Genomic DNA, 15611 nt, shown 5'->3' with positions numbered 1-15611 from the left:
ATGAACCTTGACCTTATGCTGAGTAAAGCAAGTCAGTCATTAAAGGACAAATAGTCCATGTCCTCACTGATATAGCTTAACCAACTTGAGCAAACACACAGAGCTAGAGTCTGGAAGATAGGGTAACAGGAGACAGAAGGGAATGAAGGGTGGTGAGCCAATGCTCAATATAGGCAAAATATTTCATAAAATGGAAGGGTGTGGTTGGGAAGTAGATAGGAAATAATGGTGCAGTGATGTGATTGGGTTCAACAGTGCTGGATTGTGAGGGGGATAGCGTGGGAGATGTTGGGTTGGACTATGCATGGAATTGGGGGGGAGGGTTGGAGAAAGGAGCAGGTGTATCCTGGGAATTTGCTGGTCTGAGGTTAAACTACAATGGTGGGAATCTTCTTTTGTCGAATATGGTAAGGGAGGGTTACTGGTAAAGAGTGTTAGGGGTGGGGGGATATGCATGATAGGGTGCACTTGGGGCATGCTGTTATGGAATATCAAGATGTTCATCTTGTCACAGTGGGTTATCTCAGTGGGTGAAGGCCCCATTCAGTAAAAAAGAAAATACTATACTCCCAACTGGGAGTCCTGCTATGGTCTCAACTAGAGGGGCCAGAATTTCTCAAGAACAAAGGCAGTGCCTAATAAGAAACAGATCAATATATCAGCCCTCAATATTATTGCATGTAACTATGAACCTTATTCTTCAAAAATTGAAACTGAATGGTTACCAAAGGTTTCAAGGGGAGAGGGAGGGAAAAACAGAATAGAAGGATCATATTGCAATTTTATGGCATTGAAATTGTTCTTTGTGATCTTGCAATGACAGATATAGGCCATTTTAAATCTCATCAAACCCATAAAAGTGTATGGTGCAAAATGAAAACCATAATGCAAACCATTGACCATGGTTAGCAGCAATGCTTCAATATTTGTACATCAATTATAACAAATGTACCATCTGCATGTAAAATTTTATTAATAGGGGAGAGTGGGGGGACATTGGGTATATGGAAATCCCCTTTATTTCTATGTGACTTTTCTGTAACCTAAAGCTTCTTTGAAGATACAGTGAAAAAAGTAAGACCCTGGGGGGAACATATGGAAGAAATTTTCACTGTACATAAAAGATAACAGATCTTACAGCAATAAAAAAACAATGCATAAAAATTTTTATTTTATTTTAACTTTTTCATTTTTATTTTTTGTTTTGTTATTATTATTGTTTTATTTTATTGTTAATTTTATTTGGTTTTTTTTTACTTTGCTTTTGGAGAAGTTTTGGATCACAGAAGGGTCACAACTGTGTCAGGAGGATCACTGGTGTGGGGTTCAGTAATGGGGGATATCTGGGGAGGGGTGTACCTGGAGCATGCCTCCAAGGCATATGAATATGTAAAAGTGTTCATGGGGCATTGTCTAGGTGGGTGAAGATCAACTCAATAACCAAAAGAATATTGAATTTCCATCCTGAGGAGTCATGCTACATTCTCTAATATGCAACAAGAATCCCCTGAGTACATGGGTAGGTGACTAATGAAGGAGAACAGACCATTATGCCAGGCCCTTGATATTGATGGTTTTACTAAAGAACCTATACTAGTGAAATTTAAACTTAGCCTAGTATTATATATTGCCTAAGAGTTACTTCCTGAAAGCCTCCTTGTTGCTCAAATATGGCCTTTTCCTAAGCCACAGCATGTAAACACATTACCTTTCCCTGGGCATGGGACATGACTCCTAGGGATGAACCTCCCTGGTACCAAGGGATTATCATAAGTGCCAACTAGTGATACATCTGGAAAAAGATCTTGACCAAAAGGGGGAAATATTAAATACAAATGAGTTTTTGTGTCTAAGAGATTTCAAAGTGGGTTGGGAGATCATTCCAGAGGTTACATTTATGCACATCTTAGCAGGATCTCACTGACTGCCAGTCTACACAATGTAAGAAAATATTTGAAAACCACAAGGGTTTAATAGTCATAATATATAAAGAAATCCTACAACTCAATACTAAACAGTCCAACAACACAATTAAAAATGGGCAAAAGACTTTATATACTTCATTGGAAGTATATAAATGGCCAATAATCACATGAAAGATGTTCAACATCATCCATTTCTAATAGGGAAATGCAAATCAAAACCACAAGGAGATGTCAGTGGCACTTTCTAAAAGCACTAGTATTAAAACATGGAAAATATTAAGTGTTGGGGAGAATGTAGAGAAATGAAATCACCCATTTGTTGTTGGTTGCAGTGTAAACTGGTGCAGTTGCTGGGGAAAAGAGCTGGGTGTTTCTTCAGAAAAGAAAATGCAGAATTACCATATGACCTGCCAATCCCCCTTCTAGGTATATGCCCAAAATAATTGAAAGCAGGGACTAAGATATTTGCAGACTGATATTCATGGCATCATTATTTACAATCAGCAAAAGATGGAAGCAACACGTTTCCAACAACAGATGGACTGATAAATAAAATGTGATATATACATACAATAGAGTATTATTCAGCTATAAAAGGGAATAAAGTTCTGACACATGTGACAATATGTACAAATATTGAAGAATACTGAGTGAAATAAGTCAGATACAGAAAAACTAATGTTGTAGGTTTCACCTATCTGAAATAATTAGAATGTGCAACTTCACAGAGTTAAAACTGGTTACCAGGGGCTGAGGTAGGGGTAAGGAATGAGGACGTAATGCTTAATTGGCACAGAGTTTCTTGTTGAGGTGATGGAAAGTTTTGCTAATAGATTGTTATGGTGGTAGCACCACATTGTAAATATAATTAATACCACTGAGTTATATATATGAATGTGGTTAAAAGGAGAAATTTTAGTTTGTATATATACAAGTAGAATTTAAAAATAGGACTGTAAAACACAAACAGTGAAAACCCTAATGTAAACTATGGACTACAGTTAATAGGGGAGGAAAATAATAAAGAGAATTGAGGTAAGTTATCTGAGAAGCATTTATATCCCCATTTCATAGACCTGGATAAGAGCCCTATATTCCCCCACCCTCACTACTTTTTCTGGAGATTTAATCATTGGAGAGGATATAATGAAGAGTCTTTGTGGTGAGTATGTTGGATACATTTATACTAAAACAAAGAGATTAGTGGACAAACGTATTCTGAGTGCTAAATTCTAAGGATTACCCAGTCCTCCAAAGGCTCTCACAAATCTCATGGCCAAACTGTTTGCCTCCACATAGAATATTGGTTCTCTGAGAAATCTCACAAGCATAAGAAAGGAGATATAAAAATATAAACATGGAGAGTTCCCAACAAATTTTTGCTAACCTAGATTACCAAAAGACAGAGTTTTTCAAAATTGTCATTATTAATATTTTGTACTGAGTAACTTTTTGTTGTGAGGGGCTGTCCTGTGCTTCAAAGGATGTATAGTGTCATCATATATCTACCCACTGCTTACCAATAACAAGACTCCCTCCCCTAGGTTAAGGAAATCAAAAATGTTTCCCAGTAGTGCCAAATGTCCCCTGGGAGGCAAAACTATCCCTATTTGAGAATCACTGCCTTAGAATGACATTCCAAGTACCCTGCCAGATGCCACCCACACTCAACATGTTAGAATTACCAGCTATAGGAAGATAATCTCTATCATAAAAGATAGTGACCAAAATGAAAAAATTAACTGAAGAAAAAAATGACTTGGAAGAAATAGACTATAAGAAGAAAATAAATTTTCAAAATATATCATTAATGTCATTTGAGAGATTAGAGATAACTGCATCAAGAAAACAATCATGAAGCTTTTAAAAAGGAATAGCCAGAGACCAAAAGAGTTCTTAGAAACTCAAAATATGATAGCTGAAATAAAATGGTAAAAACAGATGGTCTGAAAGATAAAATTCAGAATATCTTTATGAAAAAAAGTACAAAAGCAAAGAGATAGAAAATAGTAGTGAAAAGATAGTAAAATTAGAAAAGTACTCATTGAGGCACAAACTCTAAATGATGGAAGCATCAAACAAAGATAAATTGAGGAAATGGGGAACAGAAAATGATCATGAAAGCACTTCAAGTTAAAGTGTTTTTTGTTTTTTGTTTTTAAATTTAAGAACATCCCAGATTGAAAGAACATGAGCTTCCTGATTGAAAGGGCACATTGTGTTCTCAAAAAAATGAAGAAAATTGATCCAAGCCTAGACACAGCATTGTTAACAGTGTCAGAGACCTTCTACAATCAGTGCTGGAGGAAAAACACACAAAAGAAACAGAGATCAGAATGACTTCATAATCTCCACAGGAACTCATGAGAAGAATACAAGTGAAATTGTTTTTACACCTCTAAAACATAATTATCAACCTAGAATTTTCTAATCACTTTAAAGTACATATCAGGTGGAAAAGTGGACTAAAAATGTTTTCAAATGACTTATTCACCACCAGCCTACAGAAGTCAAATCTATCCTGCCTCCCACCACTTGAAAGTTTATCACCATGATGGTTTTCTACAATGTTGCTGAAAAGACATAATACTTAAGATCAGACAGACTAATTTAGTAACTAAAACACTTGCCTTTGGTATTAAAAGTGAATAAACAAATTGACATACACTCACTATTGATAATCAGATTTGTAACCTGTAAGTATCAATGGAAGAAATATCACAATCAGAGAGAAACACCAACACACATGCTTACACACTCACACAAAAAGAAAGAAATCATGAAAGAAATAAAACTACTGGAATACAATTTCAATAGTCCTAAAGTGCTGATAATATATGAAAAAAGGAAAATATAACAGAAAGAGGTAAAAAATGTTAACAATAATAATTTTCCCTTAGTTGAAAAAAAACCTTTGTCTTCAGAATGAAATCATTCTCCAAATTCTAATAAGAATTACTAAGGAAACAAGTAAACCAGACATATTTGGGTAAAATATGCATACCAGTGATAAAAAGGTAACTGTATGAGTTTACAGAAAGAACAGGTTAGTGGAAAAAAAAAAAGAAAATGACAGGATGACTCAACTGTCACATAGAAGACATGGAATATTATGTATAATTTTTGAAAGGGAAAAAACTGCATTTCAAAGAGCCTAAGCCCAACCAAGATGATTCTCATCTCTCTGGAAAAATAAAAGGAAAAAAGAAAGGAAGAACTTGGAGAGAGGATATAGTTCAGTGGTCGAGCAACTGCTCTGCATGTATGAGGTTCCAGGTTCAATTCCCCACACTTCCTAGGGGAAAAAAAAGAAAAAAAACAAACAAACACATCTTTGGTCATTAAGAATTCATAACTTACTTGACTCATGTACCTAATCTGAGGAAAATAATCAGAGAAATACTTTTCTTAAATACAATTAGAATTCTGTTTTCACTGGGAAAGAAAAAAATTGAGATGAAATTGACAACAAAAGAATCTTGGTATGCACTGTTGAATTTGAAAAGGATTAAGTGTGATCAAAATTCTGAAAAGTAAGGTCAAAGTAAATATGGTGGATATTACTGCTTTTCACCAATAATCATTTATACTCTCTTTCTTGAAATTTAGGAGGACTCTGCTTCCTGAACCCTTTGGTCAGGCATAGCCATGTGACTTGCTTTGGCAACTGAGATGTGTGCATGGAAGTGATCTGTGCCAGTTTTATGGGGAAGCAGTTAGTTGCCATGCTCTGTTGTACAATGAGTTGTTGTGGAGATGCAGCATCTCACATGGAGCCCTGCAGCACTGGAAGTTACCCAGAGTTGCAGGAGAATTTTCTTTAAAGTTTTGTTGTTTTAAGTCAATGGTATGTTAGGGTTACTTGTTATTATAGCATCATCTAACTTTCTCTAGCCCATAGAGTATTGATTCTTGAAATTTATATACTGCAAATGGGCATCTAATTATAGCCTAGATTTTAGTTTTTAAGCTCTCTCAACAAAACCCAAACAGTAGGTAGGGTGTGAAGAGGAACAAGGAGAAAGAAACAATGAAAGTGGGAAGGTAAAGTAACCTAAAGTTCTCATATGGAAAGGGAGAAATAACCTGCTATTTTATTTTCATGTAATTACAGATAAATGTAGTTTAATTAGGAAAGTTAAGGTAATTACTTGCAGAATGGAAAATTATAGTAGAATTTTCAAATGAAAGTGGAAAGAAATGGAATTAAAAGTAGTCTGAATAGCCAGCAAAAATAAAGAGGAGAAAAAACTAAAATCACAGAAGTTATAAGCATACAAAAAGGATGGAATAAATGCAGTCAATTATATCTATTATTAGCCAAAATTTGAATAGACTGAACACTATAAAAATTATAGATTGTCAGATTGGAATTATTTTAAAAATCCAGTTACATTTGTTTACAGGAAACTTTAAGGACTAAGTGTGACAGTTTGAAGATCTCTTTTGAATCCCGAAAGATTATGTTCTCAAATTAACCCATTCCTGTGGGTGTGAGATCCTTTGATTACATTAGATTCTTCTAAGGGACTTGATTAGATCAGTTGATTCAATTGATTTTGATTGCGCTCCATCTTCTTATTGGGTCTGATATAAATCAAGGCACAGAGAGAGGACAGAGACAGAGACAAAGAAAGGAAGCAACAATTTAGATCCTGCCACGTGAGAGAAAGAATTACAGTAAGACAGAGAAACCTGGTGAGGCTGAGAGAGGTCACTGAGTCTAGTATCAGCAGAGCACGGAAGCATAGAAAGAGGCCCCTGAGGGCTGGGCTGATGGAGCAGCTCAAGGTGGAAGAGATAAGCCATATGCCTGATTGCCCACAGCAAAGTTCCAGGAGATGGTGAGCTGGGAGGGGAAGGCAGGGACCTCTGCAGGGATCAGCGACCAACCATCTTGCTTCATCATGTGGCAGGACCCCAGGATCACCAGTAGCTCAATTTGGTGAAAAAGCATCTCTACTGATGACTTGATTTGGACATTTCATGGCCTCCATGTATGAGGTTGCAGTTTTAATCTCCAATATCTCCCCGCTCCCCCCAAAAAGAATATACTTGCAAAAAGATGTTTCTGCAAACATTGTTTGTAGTGACAAAAAAGGAACCATCTAGAAAGCCTATAAATAAAAAAATTATTAAGTAAATTGTCATGTTCATTTTATACAATATTATGCAGTTATTACAAGATATCTTTTACTAAAGAGCTTTCCTTTTGATTTAGAGGAATATAGATAATGAATAACTGAGTAGAAGAAACAAGTGGATGGTTAATGTATATAATAATGACATAATGATCCTAATTCTGTAAAATCAAACAATAACCGCAAGTATCCATAAAGAAATCTTTCATATTTATATATATGTTTAAATGACAATTGAACCATAAAAAAGCTGCTAATATTAATTTATCGCAGAGCAAGCATGTGGAAAAGGCATGTTAAAGGTAGGCATTTATTGTTTTTGTGGTATTTCAAGGGGCATTTTTAAAATTTAAAAAAATAAATTCTGTATTTCTAGACCGCTACACTTACCAAGGTATAAGTTTCCTGAAAATGCAGATTATTCAGAATTCACTTATTAATTAATTAATTAATATCTAGAATTATAAATTTACTTTTAAACATTTACTGTTTGGCAATAACTGAAAGGTGGATGAATGCAAAATAATATTATCTCTTCACTGGATTGCAGAATCAAAGTTGAGTGGTTTATTAAGTGGATGCCCCAAGTAAAATATTTCTCCTCACAACAAGCATATTTCAACTATAGCTAAATTTTAGGACAAAGTGTATAATGATATAGATTTTAACTTAATTCCAATTTTTGTTTCAGAAAAACTCTGTCAGTCAATATTAAACCAAAGAAGCAAAACCACTAGAATATCAGAACATCTATACTAGGAGATATAAATAATGAGGTATAGAAAAAAGATATTTAGATAGATAGATACTTACATACATATAAAATAAGACCAAATTCCTTTTGAGAATCTTGGTTTGTGGCTAAGCAATTTATATAAGACTTTTGTCTTAATGTCTTGTGCTGGAGCTTGTGATGCATAGAGCTCACAGTAGGGAACACCAGATAGATGTGAAGCAAGGGAGCTCAAGAACAGGCAGGAACTGACATGAACTAGCTGGAACTCCATGAATAAGGTTTGAAATACACTTCAGTTCTAGTTTGCTCTAACAATGGTGATATGCGTATCCTGCAGAAGCTGAAACCCTTGCTTGCAGAGCAACCTGTTGTTGTTTTGAGGGTTTTTTTGGTCCACAAGCTAAAATGTTCTTTTGTGTGTGTTTTCAAGAGGTTTCATTTTTTTTTCTCTCCCCTTCCCCCCACCCCAGTTGTCTGTTCCCTGTGTCTATTTGCTGTGTGTTCTTCTTTGTCCACTTCTGTTGTTGTCAGCGGCACAGGAATCTGTGTTTCTTGTTGTTGCATCATCTTGTTGTGTCAGCTCTCCTTGTGTGCGGCGCCATTCCTGGGCAAGCTGCACTTTCTTTCACACTGGGTGGTTCTCCTTATGGGGAGCACTCCTTGTGCATGGGGCTCCCCTACACCAGGACACCCCTGCATGGCACGGCACTCCTTGCAAGTATCACCACTGGGCGTGGGCCAGCTCCACATTGGTCAAGGAGGCCCTGGGTTTGAACCGCAGACCTCCCATGTGGTAGGCAGATGCCCTAACCACTGGGCCAAGTCCACTTCCCTTAAGAGGTTTTAAAAGTAAAAAGAGAAGAAAAAGAGTAGGGAAGGGAAAGTAGGGGAGGGGAGGGAAGGATAGGGTAGGGTAGGGTAGGGTAGGGTAGGGGAGGGGAGGGGAGGGGAGGGGAGAGGAGGGGAGGGAAGGGAAAAAAGGAGAAAAGAAAAAGTGATAATGTGGACCACAAAACCTAAAATATTTACTAAAAAAGTTTGTTAGTTAGCCAAAAAGGGTGCTATAATGCAAAGTGCCAGAATGTTGGCTTTTATAAAGAGGATTTATTTGGGCTAGAAGTTCACAGTTACAAGGCTCTCAAGAGTCCAACTCAGGGTACTTCCTCATTAGACTTTGTGGCCACATGTTGAAGCAAGATGGCAGGCACTGTGTGAGAGGATTTAGCCTTCTTCTTTCCTCTTAAGGCTCCATGGGCCCAGCTTCTTCTGTGTATCTCAGCTGTAGGCTGGCATAGGGCTCAGCTGCTCTGTTCTCTTTAGCTGTGAAGTATCACGTAAATGACTCATCTCTCTTTCTGGGGCTGCAGGATAAAAGCTGGCAAAATTCTCTCCTTTGGCATCTATGGACCTCTCTATACTCCAGTGTGTATCTTCTTCTGTGTGTCTAGTTCTGTGTTCTCCTTGAGTGAGTGTCCATTTATATAGTGCACGAAGGGGGTGGGGACTCAAACTGAGTTACAGTCTATTGATGAGGTCAAACCAAAGTCCTAATCTTAATGTAATCTAATCAAAGACATTTCAGCTGAATCTAATACAACCAAATGGTATCATGCCCAGAGGAACAGACAAGTTTACAAAATAATAGATATCTCTTTTTGGAATCCATAAATAATATAAAAACTGCTACACTGACTCTACAGAAAAACTTTGCCAAGCCCTATTCTAAAACCAGTGTTGAATAATAGCAACAGAATGTGAGCCACATATTTTAAAATTTTCTAATAGTCATATTTTAAAAAGCAGAAAAGAAATTAGTGAAATTACTCTGTATTTATATTTTAATTAACCCAATATATAAAATATTATTTCACCATGAAATAATTTTTATACTAAGTTTTTGAAATCCAGTGTGTTCTATATACTTATAGTCCATCTCAAATTCAGACTAACCATACTTTAAATACTGAATAGTGACCTGTGTTTGTTGGCTACCATATTGGATAGTGCACAAATCTAAGAAGGGTTCCCACATAATTAAAGAACATTTGCAGAAACACAAAAATATATAGCATCAAAAAGATCAATGCCATAATGTTGACCACACAATCAAAACTTGCCAAGCATATAAAGAAGCAGGAAAAATTTGATCTATAATAAGTAGAAAAATCAGTCAACCAAAACTGACTCAGAAATTAAAGAGATGTTGGAATTAGCAGATAAGGAAATTATAATAATTATTATAATTATATTGCTATGTCCAAATACAAAGCAGAGAAAATATAGTACAATATAGAATGCAGATTATAGCATATAAAATATAAACTATACTTATTTGGTATATGGGAACTTATAGACTGATATTTTATTTTGCTTAGTTTTTGGTTTCTCAATCTGTTATTTTTTAATTTTTATCTTTTTTCATGCTCTATTTTATTCCCTAAAATTGGACACCTACCTGTGGAGGGCAGGATGAAGGATCATTGATTGATGAGCACGAACAGCCTAAAACAGTTCCTAGGGGTCTAAGTGGGAAGCCTGTTTTTCCTGGATTGCTTTTTGTTTTTTCTTTGTTATCTTTTCTCATTCCTTATTTTTCCTCATTTTCTTTATTTCCTTGCTCTCTTCAATTTTTCTGTCTTTCATTGCTTTTCTATCATTTCACATTTTCTTGTATGGTCTTCATTTTCTTCTCTCATCATCTTTCAGATTTTTTTATTTTATTTATTTTTTCTCATTTCATCTTTTTATTCCATTTTTAAGATTCTTACTCCATTGTTTTTTTTTTATGATTTTTCACTTGTAATTTATTTTCTTGGTTCTTTTGTGGTTCCTTTTCTATCTTTTTAAATTATTACTATTATTCTGTTTCTCTTCTCTCTTTCTTTCATCTTAATATTTTTTCAAGGGATCACAGAAAACTACAAGGGTATAGAATAAATGGAACCAAGTGTCAATAAGGAAAGTTAACACAAAATAAAACTCTGAGTAGAAAGATAAGCTAAACAGCTGAATAAGCACATCAAGATAAAAAGATGCTGAGACTCCAACAAAAAACTACAAGCCATACTAAGAAACAGGAAGACATGGCCCAGTCTAATGAACAAACTAAAAAACTGGAGAAGATGGAGGAGATGCAGAACATGGGAAAACTAATTGAGGATGTCCAAAAAATATCATAAATCAACTTAACAAAGTTAAGGAGGAGGTAAGGGATAATAAGAAGAACCTGGGGAACATACTAAAGAAATCATAAACATGCATAAAAATATAATATGGCTGGTGGTGATAAATGGCACAATGCAAGAAATTAAGAAGACACTGGAAACACACAACAGCATATTTGAACAGTCAGGAAAAGAATTAGTGGTATCAAAGATAGTATGTCTGAAATCAGACATATAGTAGAACAAGTAAATAAAAAGAGAAAAAATTCAACAAACTCTGGGAATTGAATGACAACACAAAATGCACAAACATACATACTGTAGATTTGCCAGAGGAAGAAGAGAAGGGAAAGGGGCTGAAGGAGTATTGGAGAAAATAATGCCTGAAAATTCCACAACAATTTTGAGGGACATGGACATCCAGGAAACACAGTGCACTCCAAACACTAACTATAAATCCTAACAAGTCTATCCTGAGACATGTATTTATCAAATTGTCAAATGCTCAAGTTAAAGGGAGAATACTGAAAACAAGAGAAAAGAGATCCATCACATACAAGGAAACCACTGATTTCTCATCTGAAACCATGGAGACAAGAGAGCAGTGGAATGACATAGTTAAGGTGCTAAAAGAAAAATTGTCAGCCAAGAATTCTATATCCAACAAATCTAGTATTCAATAATGAGGCAGAGTTCAAAATATTCACAGATAAACAGAAATTAAGAGTGTCAACAAGAAATATGCCTTTCAAGAAATATTAAAGGGAGTTGTGTTGAAAGGAAAAAACAGACAAGAGAGGGTTGAGGTTGAGTGTAGAAAGGAATATTATTAATAAGAATAACTAAAAAGACAAAAAGAGAAATAAAAAACAAACTATGGCAGATGTAAACTTAAAGAAAATATGGCTAATGTAATAATGCCTTGGCAGTGAAAACACTGAATGTTAATGGATCAAACTCTCCAATCAAGAGACACTGACTGGCAGAATGGATAAAGAAATATGAGCCATTTATATGTTATCTACAAGAAACTCACCTTAGACTGAGGGATGCAAGGAGGTTGCAAGTGAATGGTTGGAAAATGATTTTACATGCAAACAATAACAAAAAAGGGCAGGAGTAGCTATATTAATAACAGAGAAAATAGACTTTAAATGCGAAATTATTGTAAAAGACAGAGAAGAACACTATATGTAATATTAGTAAAAGGGGTAATCTATCAAGAAGAAAGAACAATAAAAAACATTTATGCACCTACCCAGGAATCTCTAAAATATATTAGGCAAACATTGGAAAAACTAAGTGGAGAAGTAGACACCTCTACAATTACAGTGGGGGACATTAATACACCATTATCACCATTACATGGAGCAACTTCACAGAGGGCCAATAAATAAAAAGAGATCTTGAATAATACATTAGATCATGGGCTCTTAACCTTTCTTTTTGTTCCTCAGAACCTTTACTAAGTCCACACTATACTGTGTATTATTAAATAAATATATCACACCCACACCAACACATCTCCACAAGAATAATGTTTTTTTGAGTTTCAATTCAAACTCATGAACCCATTGTTAAGAACCCCTGCATTAAATGATCTAGACCTAATAGACATTTACAAAACATTACACCCAAATACAAGAAGATATACATTCTTCCCGAGTGCAAATGGATCATTCTCCAGAAGAGACCACATGAGAGGTCACAGAACAACTCTCAATGAAATCAGAAAGATTGAAGTTATACAAAGTAATTTCTTTGTGCACAAGAGAATGAAGCTGGAAATCAATAATGGGGAGAGAACCAGAATAAGCACAAAGATATGGACGCTGAACAGCTCAATCTTGGACAAGGAGAAAACTGCAACATAAATCATTAAGTAGCTTAAAACAAATGAAAATGAGAACACAACATATCAAAACATATGGGATGCAGCAAAAGCATTGCTGGGAGGAAAATTTATTGCCATAAATGCCTATACTAAAAAAGAAGAAAGAGCTAAAATAAAAAACCTAACTGCATACATGGAGGAACTAGAAAAGGAACAATAAACTAATCCCAAAGCAAGCAGAAATAAATAAATAAATAAGGTCAGATCAGATCTAAATGAAATTGAAATTAAAAAAAGAAAACATTAGAGAGGAGAGGATGTAGCTCAAGTGGTTGAGCACCTACTTTCCACATGGGAGGTCCCAGATTTGGGTCCTAGTGCCTCCTAAAAAACAAACAAAAAATACAAACAACAAGTAAACAAATGAAAAAACAAATTCAGGATAGCTGATGTGACTCAGTGGTTGAGCACTGGCTTACAACATCAAGGTTCAATCCTTGGCCACAGTACCTCAAAAATTTTTAAAAATAAGATAAAAAGACTAGAAAATTCTAAAAAAGAACAAAAGCTGGTTCTTTGAGAAGATTAATAAAATTGTCAAACACATTAACAAAGAAAAAAAGAAAGAAAATGCAAATACATAAAATTTAAAAAAAGGAAGGGATATCACCACCAAACCCACAAAATGTTTTTTAAAAAAACAGAACTGTAAGTGTTGGAGAGGATGTGGAAAAAATAGATCACTCATCCACTGCTGGTGGGAATGTAGAATGGTGCAGCCATTATGGAGGGTATTTTGGCAGTTCCTCAGAAGCTAACTATAGAACTGCCATATGATCCAGCAACACTACTGTTGGGTGTATACCCAGGAGAGTTTAAAGCAGGGACATGAGAAGATACATGGACACCAATGTTCATAGCAGCATTATTCACTATTGCTGAAAGTTGAAAGCAACCCAAGTGTCCATCAACAGAAGAATGGATAAGGAAATTGTGGTATATACATTCAATGGAATATTACTCAGCTGTAGGAAGGAATGCAGTATTAACACATGGGACAATATGGATGAATCTTGAAGACCTTATGTCGAGTGAAGCAAGCCAGTTACTAAAGGACAAATATTACATGACCTCACTCATATGACCTAAGCAAACCGAGTAAACTGACAGAGCAAGAGTCTGGAAGATGGGTTATCAGGAGACAGAAAGGGAGTAGAGGAAGGTGAGCTGATGCTCAATATGGGCAAAATTTTTGTAAGGTGTAAGGGGGTGATTGGACAATGCATGGGGTGATAGTGGCTCAGTGATGTGATTGGATTCGATGGTGCTGGCATGCGAGAGGAATAGGGTGAGGGTTGGGCTGGACTACCCATGGGCCTGGGGGTATGACTGGAGAAAGGAGCAGTTGAACTCTGGGTATGTGTAGGTCTGTTAAAACTACAATAGTAGGAACATTCTTTTAGCAAAAATGGCAGGGGAGGGTTACTGGTGCAGGGCATCAAGGATGGGGTATATGTGCAGTAGAAGGAAACTGGGGCATGCTTCTATGTAATATGAAAGTTTTCATCTTGTCATAGTGTGTTTTCTCAGTTTGTGGAGACAAACACAATAAACAAGAAAATCTTAAACTCCCATACTGGGGAGTCCTGCTACATTCTCAAGTAGAGGAGCAAGAATCTCTTGAGAACATAGCAGGGCCTAATAAAAGAAAACAGACAGTATGTCAAGCCCTCTATATTATTGCACGTAACTATGAACCTTATTCTTCAAAAATTAAAACTTAGTGGTTACCATGTGTTCCAAGGGAAGGGGGCAGGAATAATAGAGTAGGTAGAGTATAGTGCATTTTTAGGGCATTGGAATTGTTCTTCACAATCTTGCAATGACAGATATAGGCCATTTTAAATTTTGTCAAAATCTATAAAAATGTAAGGTGCAAAATGCAAACCATATTGTAGACCATAATAGCCATGCTTCAATATTTGTACATTATTATAACAAATGTACCATGCACATGTAAAATGCTATTAATAGGGAAGAATGGGAGAAAGGGAGGGGCTTGCTTATATGGAAATGCCCTATATTTTATATGTGATTTTTCTGTAATCTAAAGTTTCTTTAAAGATAAAGTAAAAAAAAGATACTGGGGAAAATATGGAAGAAATTGTCATTGTACATAAAAGACAATAAATCTTACAATGATGAAAGAAATACCGAAAAAATTTTTTTAACTTTTTTTAATTTTTAAAATTTTACTTTTATTTTCATTTTTGTATTTTTGTATTTTATTTGTTTTTTTAATTTTTATTTATTTTTTTTACTTTGTTTTGCTGGAAGTTTTGGATAGCAGAACGGTCACAACAGCAACCAGGGGAGGATCACTGGTGTGGAGTTTCAGTGATAGGGGGATAGTGGGATGATAATAATAGTGGGATAGTGGGATGCAACTAGGGGAGGATCACTGGTGTGGGGTTTCAGTGATAAGGTGAACCTGGGACATTCCTTTATAGCATATGAATATGTTCAAATATCATAGGGCATTGTCTTGGTGAGTTGAGCTGAATTCCCATCCTGGGAAGTCCTGTTACATTCTCTAGTAGAGCAGCAAGAATCCCCCAGGTACCTGGGCAGTGCCTAGGGAAGCAGGACAGACCATTAGGCCAGGCCATGATATTGATGCTTGTACTTTTGAACCTTTCTTAGTAAAATTGAAACTTAGTCTAGTATTGCATGTTGCCTAAGACTTACATTCTGAAAGTGTCTTTGTTTTTCAAATGTGGCCTCTTTCAAAGCCAAGCTCAGTATAAAAAT

The sequence above is a fragment of the Dasypus novemcinctus genome, chromosome 4, assembly GCF_030445035.2.
Source record: "Dasypus novemcinctus isolate mDasNov1 chromosome 4, mDasNov1.1.hap2, whole genome shotgun sequence".
Classification (NCBI taxonomy): domain Eukaryota; kingdom Metazoa; phylum Chordata; class Mammalia; order Cingulata; family Dasypodidae; genus Dasypus; species Dasypus novemcinctus.
Note: the sequence above shows the minus strand (reverse complement) of the source record.